This window comes from Vombatus ursinus, unplaced genomic scaffold (assembly GCF_900497805.2).
Source record: "Vombatus ursinus unplaced genomic scaffold, bare-nosed wombat genome assembly UNPS02014820.1, whole genome shotgun sequence".
In the NCBI taxonomy this organism is placed as follows: Eukaryota; Metazoa; Chordata; class Mammalia; order Diprotodontia; family Vombatidae; genus Vombatus; species Vombatus ursinus.
This window is the reverse complement of record NW_020954598.1, coordinates 13,613,102-13,625,779: the sequence shown is the minus strand read 5'-3', so window position 1 is coordinate 13,625,779 and position 12,678 is coordinate 13,613,102. Positions and strand designations below refer to the sequence as shown.

The window sequence follows — 12,678 nt, the reverse complement described above, 5'->3', positions numbered from 1 at the left end:
CAAAGGCATGAAGACGGGACATGGAGAATCCTATATGAAGAAACGCAAGTAGACCTGGACTTCTGATAGTAAGGCAACATGTTGTGGAGAGGTTTACATGCCAAAAAACCAACTTTATATTTCATCCTAGGGGTGATAGGGAGCCACTGGACCTTTTTAGGCAGTAAGCTGCCTAAATCTGAGAAGAATAAGATAACTATGCACACAAGAATTATGTAAATATTGCCTATGCTCAGAAAAGTGAATTCCATATCTACACAGCAAAAGAAAGAGGTTTCCTATTAGAGCAGAACCACATTTTAGCTTTAATGAATCAAAATTTGGGATTTTAGGAGAAGCATTATTGATTCTCCCTCCAAGCAATATAGCTAAATTGTTTGCCATGTGCTCTTGGAAAGAAGTCAGAGGTGTTTTGCATGTACCCTCCCCCCACAATAGAACATATATTGGTTCCCTCAGCTTTTGTGCTTGCAAATTATTAACATACTTTATAAATCCATGTTTGGGTTCTATTCATCAGAAGGACAAAATGGCACCATTTTTCATACTGAATTTGCTCAGTTTAGACATTCCCTTTCCCAAATATTTGTGTTTTCAGTCATTTTCTTAGATTTGTCCACACTGATACCATAAATGAATGAAATCTGAAATAAATATGGTTTAATTGCTGTATGGGTCAGTTTTTCAGAGTACTTGAGTTATGTCTGGTTCCTTAATGGACCTTCCTTTTGTGTTATTGCTTCCTAAACAACTTTAAATGCCTGTTGTTTTGACTTTATTATCTGTCATCAGCATGTTAGGAAAATTTGATTGATACTGTAGAAGGAAAAGGGACCATTCTGTTCATCTGACTTACCAAAGGAAACAAGACCCTCAAGCCTCCTTTCAGATGCACAGAAAAATCGGAGAACCGTCAGAAACATTTTGAGCCACACATTCAATTATGAAATATAAAATTTAGGAGGCAAATCTAGTTCAATTTAATAAAATATATATCACTTTTCTGTAGGTTACCAAATTTCGAGGGGTTGGGGATGCATGATTAAAGGGATCACATGTAATATAATAGTGAAAGCCCAACCAAAAGCAAGTAATTGTGTTCCCTATATAAGGCTTGGAAATCACCACTTTCCTTATCTCTATCTCTCTTAATATCCCCTGGTTGCTTTGACCATATCAAGTATGACATCCCAAGACAAAATAAATGTCTACATGCAACAGAGATTTTGATTTTCTTGTGTCAAACATATGGGTATTTATAAAAAAAATAGTAATATTAAAAAGTGCGGGGCAGCTGGGTGGCACAGTGGATAGAGCACAGGCCCTGAAATCAGGAGGACCTGAGTTCAAATATGGCCTCAGACCAGACAGTTGACACTTACTAGCTGTGTGACCTTGGGCAAGTCACTTAACCCCAATTGCCTAAAAAATAAAAGAAAGTGCCAAACTGTGACTGATTCTTGAATCTTATGACCTGTCTTTGACTTTTAACTCTAGGAGAAAGACAATTATTTTATTGAATAGTTATTTAAAAGGTATAAACAAAAAAAAAAGGAAAAGGAAAGATAATTAAATCTTAGTAGAATCATCTTAATAACTCTTTCTCAATATGGCAGGACTTTAAAATGGGGTCATTGCAATAGGTGACTACTGACTGGTGACTAGGGGTTTTGAATTTACACTATTTAAAGCCATGTTTCTACATGGATTTCACTTTTCCAAATGCTAGAGACTTTCAAAGTGGCAGAAAAACTACTCCAGCTAGAATGTAGCCTTCCATTGTATTCTGCTGTGGGGTTTTCTCTTTGCTTTTTTGTGTTATGCAGAGAGGAAACCGAGTCGCATGGCCAATGTTATTTTCATTGGCCTTCTGGGGAATGCTGTGCATAATGCAGCCTGCTGCCTGATTACTGCAGGGAGAAACTCCTGAGTTGATCAACCCATCCACTATTGAAAGCTGTGCCTCTAAAATATTATAAGCTCAAGTATCAGAGGGGAACAGTCTGACAAGCCAGAAGCATTTTCCTATTTGGAAAGGATTTTTTTCCTTCTTTTTCATCCTTACTCCCAATGGCATTCATGCTGTCCAGAATTAAGAATAGCACGAAAGCCACAGAGGCTTCACTGTCTAACACTAATCAGGATTTTGATTTATTTGCTTTGGAAAATGTGCCGCATGCAACATTTTCATTTTATGAGCCTGCCCAATATCTCTATGAGCCAGCATTTTTTTTTTTCTCCCAGTAATTCAGCAGGGGCTGTGTGCAGATGCCAGGAGGCTGATAAGAATTAATGATCTCTTGTAAAAAGGTTGCCTTAGTTTGGCTTTCCACTAAATTGAACAACCTTGTTAACTGTATCCATCTTTGTAACATCTTCCTTATTGTCACATGTGTTTCTGCAGGGGCTATGCTATGCATTTATAAGATTTAATTAGAGTTCTGTTAATGGCATGTTAATGTGGAAACATCATTCGGAGACTAAGCAACTGTTGGGGAAGTGCAAGGTTCTGGTGTTTCCAGCAAAGGGGTCTCAGATAGGTTTTATTTTATTTTTTTAAGCATAAGGGATAAATGTTATGTTTACACATTAACCTTCTATTTCAAAACAACTGAATCAAGTCCCTACTTTCCAACCTGACAAAATGTAGAAGACATATCTTGTCATGTTTTCTGCTATAAATGCTGGATTTTTATCCATACAGAAGTTTTCTCCACTTTTATAGTTGTAGCGTAAGGGCGATTGATATGATTCACTAATGTATGAATCTGTTTTTTTTCTAATTATGGCATTTCACAAGTGTGCTCCATTTTTTCCCTGATATTGAATTACTGAAGGTATCCATTTATTTTGTCAATTTGAGCATTTCATATTTTATAGATATTCATCCATTTCTTTTATATATTTTGTTTGGATGAAATTTTTCTGCCTTATATTCTCTATTAAGAAAAAAAACTTCATTATTTATTGTGATTTCTCCTATCTTGTTTTTGATTTTTGTTAATTTGGTTTTCCTTTCTGTTTCAGTTAAATTAACCAACAGTTATGTAAACTATACTGGCATTTAAAAAATAAAACAGCTTTATATTTTTCTCACTAATTCAGCAATGTTGGGTTGGTACTGCTTTTTCACCCCATTTTAATTCTGTTCATTTCCCATTTGATTATGTGATTATTGTTGTTGAAATAAATATGCCAGTTTTCATATATATATATATATATATATAAAATCTGTTTCTTTTTCTCCATTAGTAATAGTCAAATAACTTTTCTCTAAGAACTCCTTTATATTATTTTTGTCATTACCTTTAATATAGCTTGCTATTTCTATAATTTGGTATTTGTCCCCTCATTCATAAGCAAATCCTCATTATTTAATAATATTCACTTTATTATTATTTTAATTGCATTATATTCGATGAAAGTATTTTTTGCTTTTCTTTCTATTCTTTATAACATAGTGTGTGATCAATTTCATAGATGCACGATCAAATCATAAGCACTCAAATTGAGTATAAAAATAATTTCTCTAATATATCCTTTCAATTCTCTCCTACTACATTTTCAGTATTCTTTTGAATTATGGGAAACTGTACCCACATAAATTTTCTAACTTACTTTAGCCTTGTTGATACAGCCTAAATGTCTTAGAAAAGCCTGGTGTATCTATATAATCTATACCTATACAACTCCATATATATGTATGTGTGTACAAACATGCATATAACCAGATACATAATCACACACATATATATATATATAACCATGTATATGCATGTAAGCTTATATAGCAATATATGTATTTAACTATAATTACAGTTATAACTATATATAAACATATGTGTATACATATATCTAGATCTATTATTTCAATAGTATATTGGTAGAAACTCCTTTTGCTGGTATAGATCTGAAACTCATACATAACTTCATAGTCTTAGAGAATTATGTGAGATTCTACTACTCCCTCCAAATTCTTTTGTCATACTTCCATCATTCCCCATTTCCAATCAGGGTGACTACCTCCCTACTCTTATAAGCCCCCAAATGTGCAAATATGATTTTTCTGCCACAGACTATGAGTACATTTGCTTTGCTAATGAATATGAAAATAATTGGTGAGTTGTGCCAATACAATTTTTAATTATCCTGTCACATTTTAATGGTGTCAATATTTTTATTCTCTGTTTCAGTTCCCTTCTTTTCTTAACAAGAAAATAATGCTGTCTTTGATCTGAATAAAGAATATCGAAGCCTGAAATGTAGCTCTAAAAAATTCAAAGAACATATTTCTTATCAATCCAAATGTGGATAAATGATGTCAAAATGCAATATTTTTAGTGTGAATAGAATAACGGTGTTACTTTACTCTAATTTCTTCATATGTAATATAGATGAGGATGATTTTCTGTTCCACAGGGAGGATTGGGTATATATTTTTGGAAGGTTATATGAAGAACAGAGTGTGCTGAATGGGCCATTTGAAAATTTTAAAATGAAATACAATAAATAAGTCGGGAATATTAGTGTCTAGTTGCAAGGGGAAGCAATTTTTAAAAGGTTAACATTTACAATGGCAGCAAACTCCCAGAACATACTTTTGTTTATAAGAACCCATATGTTGGATGATTTCATAAACTGTTTGACTACAAGTTGTACATAATTCAGATAATTCCTTCAGGGGCTTAGGTCATTGGAATCTATATGTGTATTATGAGCAAGAATGGGGGGGGATCTAATATAAATTGGATATTTGCAACAAAGTTAGAATTAATGAACCTATAAAACATAATTCTTAATTATCTTGAAGATATGCATGTTGACATAGTTTATGTTTAAGATAGTCATTGCTTGCCCCTTAAAGAATGTCCAGTTAATTACTGAGAGTAGGGAGATATTTTCTCATGTTCCTTCATTAAATAAAAGGACTTACATTGATGTGAAATGCATATCACACACACATACACACACAATTCTTTCCCCACAAAGTTTTTTCAGTATTCATTCTTGACCTCTCTACTGTTTGATACCAGCAATAACTTTTTTTTCCCCCTTGATCCTCTTTTTTTTTCTCTAGGTTATCATGACACTACTGGTTCTTTTCCTGGTTCTTTTCCTTCCTAACTACTCCTTATCCTCCTTTACTGGATCTTCATCCATGTCAACTGAATATGCGTTTCCCAGAAAGCTTTCTTCTGGGCACTCTTCTTTCTCTATTCTATTTCACTTACTGATCTCATCAGCTCCTGTAAATTCAATTATCACATCTAGGCTGATGGTTCTCAAATCTAATTCTCCGCCCCTTACAACTTTCTAACTTCTACGAGTTTAACTGCTTATTAGACATCTCAAATCATATATCACTTAGTTATCCAAAACAAACAAAACATGTTCAAAACTGAATTTATTACCTTTCCCTCCAAACCTTCCTCTCTTCTTACTTTCCTATTCCTAGAAAAGGTACTACTATCTTCCTTTTCATCTGGCTAGCAATGTAGTTGTCATCCATGAATGACCTCATTCTTTATCAGAATCCATATCTAATCTATTTCCAAGTCCTATTGATTCTGACTTTGTAACATCTCTTGTACATACTTTCTTCCCTTCTTTGACATTGCCACCACACTAGTTCAGGCTCTTACCACCTCATAGTCTTCTGGTTGGTGTCCCTCCTCAAGTGTCTCTCCACTTCAATCCTTCCTTGACTCATTTGTCAAATTGATTTTCTTAAAGTATAGGTCTGACCATGTTTCACTCTACTACCCTTTCAATAAATTCCAGTGGCTATCTATTAACTCTAGATTCAAATATAAAATCCTTTGTTTGGTGACTAAAGTCCTTCATAATCTGGCCTCTTTCTACCCCACTCCTCACCAACAAAGTACCCTGTAATCTGGTGACATTGTCCTCCTTGCTGTTCCTCTCACAAGATACTCCATCTTTTTTTAAAAAATTAATTAACTAATTTATTTTAAGTGTTCAATATTCACTTCGACAAAATTTTGAGCTCCAAATTTTCTCCCCATCTCGTCCCTCCCCTCACCCCAAGACTGTGTTCATTTTGAATATCTCTTCCCCTAATCTGCCCTCCCTTCTATCTCCCCACCCTTATCCCCTTCCCCTTCTATTTTTCTGTAGGTCAGCATAGATTTCTATACCCCATTGCCTGTATATCTTACTTCCCAGTTGCGTGTGAAAACAATTTTTAACATTTGTTTTTAAAACTCTGGATTCCAAATTTTATCTCTTCCTCCCTCCCCACCCATCCTCATTGAGAAGGCAAGCAACTTGATACAGGTTATACATGTGTAGTCATGCTTCCATAGTAGTCATGTTGTGAAAAACTAAGTATATTTCTCTTCATCCTGTCCTGCCCCCTGATTATTCTACTCTCTCTTTTAACCTTATCCCTCCTTAGAAGTGTTTGCTTCTGATTACCCCCTCCCCCAATCTGCCCTCCCCGCTATCATCTCCCTGCTCTCTTGTCCCCTCCCCCCCCCCATTTTCCTGTAGGGTAAGATAGATTTCCATACCCAATTGAGTGTGTATGTTATTCCCTCCTTAAGGGAAATCCTATGAGAATAAGATTCACTCATTCCCTCTCACCTTCCCCTACTTCCCATCCACTGTAAAAGCCTTTTCTTGCCTGTTTTATGTGAGATAATTTACTCTATTTTACCTCTTCCTTTCCCCTTCTCTCAGGATAACCCTCTCTCACCCCTTAATTTTATTCTCCAGATATCACCCCTTCAGCTTCAACTTGTTCTGTGCCCTCTATCTATCCATCCATCCATCTATCTATCTATCTATCTATCTATCTATCTATCTATCTATCTATACATATATATTTTTTTCCTTCTAACTACCCTAATACTGACAAAGATCTCATGAGTTATGAATAACATCTTTTCATGCAGAAATGTAGACAGTTCAACCTTAATAAGTGTCTTATGATATCTCTTTCCTGTTTATCTCTTCATGTTTCACTTGAGTCTTGTATTTGAAAGTCAAATTTTCTATTGAGCTCTGGTCTTTTCATCAAGAATGCTTGAAAGTCCTCTATTTCACTGAATGACCATTTTTTCCCCCTGAAAGATTATACTCAGTTTTGCTGGGTAGGTGATTCTTGGTTGTAATCCTATCTCCTTTTGCCCTCCAGAATGTTATATTCCTTGCCCTCTGGTCCCTTAATGTAGAAGCTGTTAAATCTTATGTTATCCTGATTGTGTTTGCACAGTACTTGAATTGTTTCTTTCTGGCTGCTTGCAATATTTTTTCCTTGACCTGGGATCTCTGGAATTTGGCTATAATATTCCTAGGAGTTTTCCTTTGGATATCTCTTTCAGGAGGTGATCGGTGGATTCTGTCAATTTCTATTTTGCCCTCTGATTCTAAAATATCAGAGCAGTTTTCCTTGATAATTTCTTGAAAGAAGATGTCTAGGCTCTTTTTTTGATCATGGCTTTCACATAGTCCAATAATTTTTAAATTGTCTTTCCTGGATCCATTTTCCAGGTCAGTTGTTTTTCCAATGAAATATTTCACATTGTTTTCTATTTTTTCATTCTTTTGAATTTGTTTTACGGTGTTTTGATTCCTCATAAAGTCACTAGCTTCCAATTGCTCCATTCTAATTTTTAAGGAAATATTTTCTTCAACAAGCTTTTGGACCTGCTTTTCCATTTGGCCAATTTTGCTTTTTAGGGCATTCTTCTGCTCATTGGCTTTTAGAACCTCTTTTGCTATTTGGGTTAAGCTATTTTTTAAGGTGTTATTTTCTTCAGTATTTTTTTGGGGGGTCTCCTTTAGCAAGCTGTTGACTTGTTTTTCATGATTTTCTTGCGTAACTCTCATTTCTCTTCCCAGTTTTTCCCCTACTTCTCTTACTTGTTTCTCAAACTCCTTTTTGAGCTCTTATCCATGGCCTGGGACTGATTAATATTTTTCTTGGAGGCTTTGGATGTAGGAGCTTTGACTTTGTTGTCTTCTTCTGGTTATATGTTTTGATCTTCTTTGTTACCAAAGAAAGATTCTATAGTTTGACTTTTTTTTGCACCTCTGTTTGTTCATGATCCCAGCCAATTACTTGAGTTTTAAACACTTTGTTAAGGTAGGGGTCTGCTTCCAGTGTGGAGAATGTACTGTCCCAAGCTTCAGGGGTTTTGTGCAGCTGTTTTCAGAGATACTTTTAGGGATCTGTAAATTTTCAGTTCTTCCAAGGTGGTATGATAAGGGGCGAGGTGTTTACTCCTTTCTGGCCTGTGCTCTGGTCTATGAGTGACCACAAGCTCTCTTTTCCGTCTTGGAACTGTGAGGAGGATTCCCTCTCCACCTCTACTACAAGCTTCACCATGCCAGTGCTCCTCTTTGCCCTAGGATCGCCACCTAGAACTGTGACCCAGATCCAAGCATGGGCAAAGCAAGAGAATCCTGCACCAGCAGAGAGATCCTTGAAATCCTCTTCTGATCAGCCACTCAATTCCCCCTCAGTCTGTGGGCTGGAAGCTCTGAAAGCAGCCACCACCCCAGGGTCAAGCTTGGGGACTGGGGCTGGGACCCTTCTTCTCTCTCACCATAGATACAGACTTTTCCCACTGACCTTCTAAGTTAAAAATATGGAATGCTTCATGAATTTGCGTATCATTCTTGCACAGGGGCCATGCTAATCTTCTCTGTATCATTTCAATTTTAGTATATGTGCTGCCAAAGTGAGCACTAGACTATTTTTTAAGGTGTTATTTTCTTCAGTATTTTTTTGGGTCTCCTTTGGCAAGCTGTTGATTTGTTTTTCATGATTTTCTTGCACCACTCTCATTTCTCTTCCCAGTTTTTCCTCTACTTCTCTTACTTGCTTCTCAAAATCCTTTCTGAGTTCTTCCATAGCCTGGGACAAATTCACATTTTTCTTGGAGGCTTTGGATGTAGGAGCTTTGGCTTTGTTATCTTCTTTTGGTTGTATGTTTTGATCTTCTTTGTCACCAAAGAAAGATTCTATAGTCTGACTTTTTTTGCACAGTTTGCTAATGGTCCCAGGCAATTAGTTGAGTTTTAAACACTTTGTTAAGGTAGGGGTCTGCTTCCAGTGTGGAGAATGTACTGTCCCAAGCTTTAGGGGTTTTGTGCAGCTGTTTTCAGAGATACCTCTAGGGACCTGTAAATTTTCAGTTTCTCTAAGGTGGTATGATAAGGGGCTAGGTGTTTACTCCTTTCCTGGCCTGTGTCTGGTCTATGAGTGACCACAAGCACTCTTTTGTGTCTTGAAACTGTGAGGAGGATTCCCTCTTCACCTCTACTACAAGCTCCATCATGCCAGTGCTCCTCCTTCCCCCTGGACCACCGTCCAGAATTGTGACCCAGATCCAAGTACAGGCAAAGCAAGAGAATCCTTCCTTAGCACCAGCAAAGGGACCCCTGCAATCTCCCTCTGATCAGCCACTCGATTCCCCCACTGCCTGTGGGCTAAGAGTTCTGGGAAGCAGATGCCACTCTGGGGCTGCCCCAGCACTGGGGCTGGGATCTAGCTTCTCTCTCCCAAAGTTCACAGATTTTTCCTACTGACCTGCTATGCCTGAATGCCTCTTTGGTGTTCATGGGTTAAGAAGTCTGGAAACTGCCACAGCTGCCTGTGATTCAGTCTTCTGAGGCCTATTCCAGGTTCACTGAGGTCTGTTGTGCCTATGTGCCCATGCTGAACTGTGTTCCTTTCCCTGCCTGGTGTGATAGACCTTTCCAATCAACCATCCAGCTTGTCTTGGGCTGGAAATTTGTTTCACCCTTTCTTTTTGTGGGTTCTGCTCCTTTAGAATTTATTTAGAGCCATTTTTTACAAGTATTTCGAGGGCTTTCAGGGAGAGCTCAAGCAAGTCACTGCTTTTTACTCTGCCATCTTGGCTCTGCCCCTACTCCATCTTTTATCTGCATATTTTCTTTTCTCTTTTTAAATTTGATTGTTATGTTTTGTTTTCAAATTTACAAATATTTATAGATTATTCCCATTTTATGAGATCTTTTTAACAATGTAAAATAATTAAGTAAATTAATTATATTAATTAAATTAATTTAACTTATTAATATTAATTAAAAATTAAATTAATATTAAATAAATTAAATATATATTAAAATTAATAATAAAGTGATTCATCTGAAATTGCACATAACATTTTATACATGTAGTACTTCTCACCTCTCAGTTAAAAAAAATTAACAGAAATTAAGGTTCTCTGCTTCCCACCCCCAACCCACTAAAATAAAAAAAAACTACAAATTTCTTTTACCAAACATACATAATCAAACAAATAAATTCCTACAGTGGCTATATACATATTTATATAATACATATAAGTATGTGTGTCTATGTCTTCTTTCAGGGATGTTCCATTATCAGTCTTCTGGAATAATGAATGGTCATTGTATTGATCATAATCCTTCTGGCATTCAAAGTTATTTGTGCTCACGTGTTATCCATTTATAAATTGTTATCCATCTGCTCATTTCATCCATCAGTTTATAAAAGGCTTCAAAAATATTCATTTTTATAATGCTGATGTTATAGTATAAAGTGTTCTGGTTCTTCTCACTTCATTCTATATCAGTTCATATAATTCTTGCTACATCTTTTTGCAATCATCATCTCATTTTTATATCACAATAATACCTCATTATATCCATATGTTACAGCTTATTCAGCCAGTCCTCAACTGATGGGCATTCTCTTAGTCTCTAGTTTTATTTTTTTAATTTTTTTTTCTATCTTGGGACAAGTTAGAATTAATGAACCTACAAAAAAAAAGTGCTGTTGTATGTTTTTTGTACATAAAAGGCTTTTTCCTCTTTCTTTTTTCTCTTTTGTATATAACCCATGTATTGGAATATCTGGGCCAAATAATATTCATGATTTACTACTGTTGTCTATAATTCCAAATGGTTTTCCAGAGTGATTGTACCAGTTCACAGATTCATGGAGTACATCGATATTCCTGTTTTCCCATTTTGTTATCTTGGCTACTCTGATGAGTGTGAGATGGAATCTCATATTACCTTAATCTGCATTTCTCAGATTGGTAGTTAATTTGAATATATTTCCCACATGGCTATAGATTGCCTTGTTTTCTTCCATTTAAAAAGGCCTGTTCATATTTTTTGACAATTTATCAATTGGGGAATTACTGTGTTTCTAATATATTTGAATAAATTTCTTAAATGTCTTGGAAATGAGGCTTTTAACAAACCAACTCACTACAAAGATTCTTTTTTTCCCCCAATTGTTTCCTTTTTGATCTTAGCTTCATTAGACTTGTTTGTGAAAAATCTTTTAAATCTTACATAATTAAATTTTTCTATTTTATCTTCTGCGATCCTCTCTATTTCTGTTTTGGTCCTGAACTTTTCCCCTATCCATATATCCAAGAGGTAATACCTGCTCCCTCCCCACATTTCTCTAATTTGTTTAGGAAGTGACCTTTTATAACTAGGTTACATATTCATTTATAGTTATCTTTTTATAAGGTGTGAGATGTTGGTCTAAATCAAATCTCCATATTACTTCACAAGCAGTTTTATTTTAAAATGATGAAGCCATAGCCCTGTAGTTGGGGTCTTTATGTTTATCAAATATTAGTGTATTAAATAAGTTTTATTTTCTATGCTGTATATCTAATCTGTTCCAGTGATCTGTCTCTTTGTCTCGGTCTCTCTCTCTCCCAAATTGTTTTTAAAAATAATGCTTTGTAGCATAGTTTGTGATCTGGTGCTGCTATCCATATTTCCCTTCATTCCTATTTCTTTTAATCATTTCTCGTGATGTTCTTAGTTTTTTTTTTTTGGCTTTATAAAGGAATCCTTTGGCATTTTGTTTCGTATTACATTCAATAGGTAGAGTAATTTAGGTATTATTGTCATTTTTATTTTATTGATTCATTATACCCATGAGCAATTAATAGTTTCCCCAATTATTTAGGTCTGTCTTTATTTGACTAAACATTTTTTTCCCTAGTTGTAGTTATTCAGTTCTTGTGTGTATATTGAAAAGTAGGCTCCCAAGTATTTTATACATTTTATAGAAGTTTTAAGTGTTTTTCCACTGAATGTCCCCATGCTGCAGAATTCTCCCCATCCTCATCTCTGTTTCCTGGATTTCCTAGCTTTCTTCATATCTTAGCTAATTTTTTCTACAAGAAACCTTATCCAATCCACTTTAATACTACTGTCTTCCATCTATTGACTCTTTAATTTTTCCTGTATATAGCTTGTGTGTGTGTGTATGTATGTATGTAGTATGTCTGTGTATGGAAACATTATTGAAAATAGACGGAGTTACTATCATTCTTATTTTCTCTGGAACAAAAGTTTTCCTTTCATTGTATATACAATGACACAATCTATTGGTTATTCTCATTTTATCCTGTATAGAGCTTGTTTGTGCATGGATGTTGTCTCTGTGAGTTCCTTGACTTTAGGGACAGGACAGTCTATTGCTCTTCTTTGTACCCTCAATGCTCACCACAGTGTCAGGCACATAACAAGCACTTAATAAATGCTTATTGATTGATAGATATGTCACATCATTATGTATTTGTTTACAGATTGCTTTGAATTTGTGATTTTGGGCCCTATTTCTGACTTGGATTTCAGCTTCTATATATGTAAATGAAGGAATTAGACTAAACAATCTCTAAGGCT

The 12,678-nt window shown here is 35.4% G+C and overlaps 1 protein-coding gene and 1 non-coding gene across 2 annotated transcripts in view; one reads left to right on the top strand and one right to left on the bottom strand.

Annotated features, from left to right (window-relative positions):
• The window catches only part of ABCA13 (ATP binding cassette subfamily A member 13), a 489,891-nt gene that overhangs the window by 468,359 nt on the left and 8,854 nt on the right, over positions 1-12,678 (top strand). The window lies entirely within an intron of this gene.
• LOC114024292 lies at positions 8,610-8,716 on the bottom strand. The gene has a single exon (XR_003566884.1). It is a non-coding gene; the product is annotated as a U6 spliceosomal RNA (small nuclear RNA).